This window comes from Impatiens glandulifera, chromosome 3 (genome assembly GCF_907164915.1).
Source record: "Impatiens glandulifera chromosome 3, dImpGla2.1, whole genome shotgun sequence".
NCBI lineage: Eukaryota > Viridiplantae > Streptophyta > Magnoliopsida > Ericales > Balsaminaceae > Impatiens > Impatiens glandulifera.
This window is the reverse complement of record NC_061864.1, coordinates 50,964,388-50,970,543: the sequence shown is the minus strand read 5'-3', so window position 1 is coordinate 50,970,543 and position 6,156 is coordinate 50,964,388.

The following is a 6,156-nucleotide window of genomic DNA, read 5'->3' as shown; positions in this document are numbered from 1 at the left end:
TGTTATGTATGTCTGCTTGTAGGGTCAATAATGATGATTCAGAATATTATTATTTGTCTTCTTAATTAATTATTAGTGTTATCATTTGCTTAAGCAATTTTTTAAAACTAGACCCTTATTCTTTTATGAATTTTCTTATGGACATATTAATAAAAATTGAATATAAGATTTTTAATGTTTTACATAATACTCTATAAAGTTAGTGTTATGAGTTATGACTACATGGATTACTTTACTTCTACCATTGTAATAGTTTTCTAAAATTAAATAATAGTAATAATAATAATAATAAATAAAATAGGATTAAGGGTTTTAAGTATTATCTTAAAATTTTGAAAAAGTATTACTTTAAAAATGATTTATTTTTATAATTTATGTTAGATACTTGACTTAAAAGAATATGAGTTTTTTTAATTAATTGTTATTAATTTAAGTACAGTTTCATATAAAAAAAATTTAAATTACAAAATAACATTAATTAAATTAAAACGAAAAATTTATATGTTAAAAAATATGTCAAATTTACGATAATTAAAATTATAATAAGAAGATTTAATAATTTTAATTTCTTTGTGTCAAAGATCTGTGTATTAATCATGTATTGATGATTAATGAAGTAGAGTAAGTCGAACAATCCAATCAAACCACGTTAAAAAAATCTCAAAAAAAAGTTTTGAGCGGCAAACAAAATTGTCATTGAACAAGGGCAAGGCCGAAAATGTTATGTCAAGTGATAACTAACAATATACATTTATGGTAAAAAAAAATGAAAAACTTAAAAAAAAAATAAGAAAATACATATGAGATTTCTAAAAAGATTTATTTTAATAAATCTTTATTGCGAAATTAACTAACTCTCAGTTATGTAATTTCATCTTTTTACTACTAAAAATGGGACGGATACGAACTCAATAAATGATCAACCATTAATATAAATGATCCACCAACAATTAAGAAGAATGTTATTTGAATTATAATCCGAGAAAATTAAGGTCGATCCGGCTAAATTAAATAAAATATCTAACAAAAACACAATGTCATTTTAAATCTTAGTTATGAAAAATAGGAGAAATCCTAAAAAAAAATATATAAATAAATAAAAGGACTACCGAGAATATTCAACTTTTTAATAACTTGATTGATCACATTGGTAGAAATATATTTATAACATGTTATATAGGATGTACAAAGTAATAATTATTTTCACTCTCATTATCATCTAATTTAGTTTCACTATTTATGTTCTTATCCTCACTAAAAAAAAATATTTATATTTGCTTCCATAAAGCATGCACACTCTTTGATATTATTTTGTATCAAATGGAATTTATGTTTCAAATAAATTATTGATTTCTCTAAACATATTTACTACTTTGATGAATTATTGTAATATATTATATTGTATAGATTTTTTTAAAATATAGTTAGGACTCTCATGTATATTATATTTCATAAACTTTAAAATAATAATAATATTTAGATATAACAAGGTACTCAATTTGGAAACTATTAATTTTATATTTTCATTTGTGTATATTTTTGTATTTGATACTTTTTCTCATGTTACTAAATTAAAATTCTAAGAAAATTGTGACATGTACTCTACTATGTATTATTGTTCTAGTACATAATTATTAATAATAGAAAAATCATATACTTTCAAGTCAAAAAAATATATGATTGTCAATTACACACAACAAACAACAAGATGATTTTGAGTTTTATGTTACACTTTTTTATTTCATTTTATAATTTAGATATATTAGCCTAAATTAAAAATAATGTTAAAAGTTGTTTACGTAATATAGGAAGTTTACATTATTCTACGTCCCATGATTTTTATTTCAATTTAAGACGTTTTTTTAGTAAGAATTTAATAATTGATTATGAAACATTTTTTAAGTTGGTTAAAAATTAATTATGTATTTGAATATGATTTTGATAAAATAAACAAACTTGGACATTATCAATGTTTAAGTTTTGTTTTCAAAAGTATATAAAAATAAATAACGAGTATTTTGAAAACATAATTTTGTTTAGCAATAAAATACTTATGTAATATGATTAAAATTTATTTATTTTTTACTTAAAAAAAGTTAATTAATTAATCATGTTTTATATTAAATACAAATAATTTTTTCTTTTTCATTTTATAATTTTTAAGAATATTTGAGATGATAATTATGATAATATTAATTTTAAAAATGATTTATCAATTAAAAACAAATAATTATATGTTTAACCTCTTCCTTTTCTTTTTTAAATTAACACGATTACAATTTTATCACATTCATGCATTTAAGGCTTCAATTATGCACCTTTACATTTGAATATTTTGTATAGCTTGTTTTCGAAGTTTATTTGATGATGTAAGATTGTTCTCCTAACATTATTTGCTTTTTGTATAGCTTATTTTAGAAGATTGTTTAATAATATTTCTTAAAGTAATTATATATGACTACAACTTTATAAAAAACAATAATAGAACTCTATAAATGTTTAAAGAAAGTTTAGTTTTAAGAAACAATTCATTATTTGGATTAAAAATATAAATAAATAAATGTCAAAATCTTAATATAAATATCCATAATAAAATAATCTTAAACGCTGTAGAAAGATTCGTGGGATGCACACGGATAAAAATATAAATAAAAAATAATTAATAAAAATAATAATAATATGTATTAATTGTTAATTTTTTTTAGTAAATCACGAATAATATATTAAAATAAAAAATATAACACTTTCATTCCACATTTTAATCACTTCGATAAAACAAATTATCTTCTCACATATTTTTTTTCGAATGAACATTTCATCTTGTGACCTTACACTTTTACTTTGGTCAATCAAATATTCGATTCATATTTTTTGATATTTAGCATTGTGACCTCACACTTTGGTCAATCAAATATTTGAATCATATTTTTTAATATTTAGTACTTAGACCTCACACTTTAGTCAATCAAATATTTTATTCATATTTTTTAACCACTTTCAATTGATATCGGCATATTATCTCTCGATAAACCACATCTCAATCACACTCGGTTAAAGGGTTGTACTTGTTCTGTTAGGTTGCAAGTTCGAAAAATATATATGACATTTTTAATTTTATTTTTAACCTGTTTAAGTTTATGGGCGGGTCAACCCACAATCCAACCAAAATATCCATTTACTTTCACATATATATCTAAATTAACCACATCTCTCGACCCGACAATTCATACATTTTAAAATTAAGCATCATTATATATATATATATATATATATATATATTAGTTAGTTAAAAAGATAAACTTATATTGTTAAAATGTCCCGCTTTATCAAATTTGGTGTTGAATTTAAAATATAAAGTCTTAATAGTCTGGTTGATTAAAAGGTTATACTTGTTTTGTTAGGTTGTGTAAACATAAAAATTTGACATACCCTATTTTATAAGAATATTATTATTTTTAATAATATTAAAATAATATTTTCAATTTTTAAATTTAAAATAACCAAAAGAGGAATTAAAATCAAATTAAGGGTTAATTATTGTGATAATTAAACCTAATTAGGAAAAATAAATAAAAATCCAAAAATAATTTGAAGTTAAAATATTGTATTTATTTTATTCAAATTAAACCAAATAAGAGGTTGAAATTATTTAATTAGGATTTTAAACATAAATTATGTTTAATTTATGGCTTAAAACAATTTAATAAATACTCCAAAATTCTCAAAATACCAAAAAAATAAAAATATGAACATAATTTTTATTATAATTCTAGAAATATTTTTTTGTGAGAATTTTGGTGAAGAAAAATGCTTAAAAGGGATTAAAAATCAATTTCAAATAACCCTTTAATGAAAAATTAAACTGATAATCTAGTGTAGCCGAAATTATGTTAATAGGTTGCAGCAGGATTCTCAGCCATCAGATCAGCCTAGCCATCAGATCAGCCTGAATTTTGATCCAGCGCCCAAGAACGCGCCACACAACCCGTTATAATAAAGCTAGCGCGCACCCTCACACATGATCAACTAACGGGATAAGCCAACCCCGTTAGCCTAATTAGAGTCGGCCCTGAGTTTTGGGCTGCCCCAGCCTCGGGTAGAAAAAAGATCGATATTTTTATTATTGCCCTAAGTCTAATTTAAAAATAGATTAAAAAAATAGCTTTTGGTGAGATTTGAACCCATGATCAATTGAAATTTTTACATACTTACCTTCCACCAATAATTTGCGTGTAAAATTATAACAAATTAATAAAATATGTTACTAATTTTAATAATTGGGTTGCCCTAGGGAGTGGGCTGCCCTAGCTAAGGGCTTGTCGGGCTTACCCTAGGGTCGACCCTAAGCCTAATCGATGACAAACTAGACTGAACGCTTAACGGCGCCACGAAACGACGTCGTTTTGGGTCGTCTTCTTCGTTGTTCCAAGACGCTCGCCGGAATTACGACGCTCGCTGGTGCATTTCTTCTAGAAGGTCTAACACCTTCATTTCTAAGTTAATCTCCTAATTTTTTTCGCCCTTAACCTCGCCTCGTCATCGCCTACAATAGCCCAAGCCTATTAATGCCACATTTCCCTAGAACTAGGATGCCACAGTTGAGGATAAACTTAAGGATAAGAACGGAGATGGCCAAATTGAAGTGGAATTCGACCACCAACCGACCTAACTCCACTATAAATACTCTCTAGGCATTTCTTTATCAATTAATCAAACAATCACAACCTAATACACTACAAATCGAAGTTTGAAGATTTTGGCCAAGAACAGGTTTTGTAAAAACTTGCTCCGACCACCACAGCTCCGATCTGGGCTTCTGGATAGCCTCCAACACATCTAAGGAGTGTTCTCCAGTTATTGGTATGAATCCAGAAACTTTGTATTCCAATTTGTGATTGAAATTTGATTTTTTTCAAAATTTTCAAGTTTGATCGGTTGATCTTGTTCAAAGGCTTAATTATATGATTTCTTTGTTTATAATCATTCCCTATATCATGCATGAACTTTCTGTTGAAAGAAATCAGATTAAATCAACCTGAATCAAAATTTTCGAAAAATTAAACTTAAAAACTAGATTTTTTAAAATTTCGTGTTCTTGAGTTTAATTTGGATTTTTTTAATTCAAATAGCTACTAAACATGTTTGTAAACATGTTGGAATGAATTCTCAATGACTATAACATTGTTTTGATTAAACTATGTTTTTGAAAATTTTGGAATTTGATTTCATCTTCAAAAATCATTGGACCGTGGATTTTGTGCCCAACCGAGCCCAAATCCCTAAAATTGAACCCAGACCCTAGGACTTCGATCCAAAAGCCTGTTTGGTTCTACTTTTTATAATTCAAAATTATTTTCGTGATTTTGGACCCGAATCCATTTTCAAATAATTCTGAATGGTCAAAAAATGATATTTTAATATTTTTGGGATATTTCATAAACTAATATTTTGGCTAAGGTCATGTTTAAAATTTATTTTTAAATTCTAACACTATTATGATATTTTTAGGATTTTACTCAATAATATATCAACGCAATCGTAGGTACGTCATTCTAAATAATTTTGTATAATTATTTACGCAATCCAAATCTATCATTATTTAGGACCCCCGGACTACTAATTGAAGAAAATAAATGTTTTAAATAAAATTTTTTGGTCGGACTATTTTGTCTTTGTAAATAATACCATCCTTATATTGGTGTCAAGGTTGCAAAAAACGGGATTAATCTTCTATTAATCGAATCGAAAAAAAATGTCCTGTTTTTGCTAATTGGTAACCAAAATTCGGGCAACGGTCAACTGGGTCTGGTCAACCCGGGTCGAACCCGCTTAACTCAGATCAAACTCGGTCTAATTTTTTATTAACATGTAAAAATTATATTCTAAGGAATATAAATAATTTTCTCCCAATTTCATTTTCTCACTTCTGTTCTTATTACCCTCTCTCTTTTACTCAAGTCGTCGGTCATCTCGTCTAGGGAGCCTGAAACCGGCGTCGCCATTGTTGATCTTCCATTCTAAATTGTGTTCTCGTTGGTAAATATTACTCTCTTAAGTCTTTCATGCCTACTCTTGACATTGTTTTCTCCTTTATCGCTTTATTTTTTTAGATCATGTTAATACATCAATCGTAGATATCAAGGTTTCAGACATATA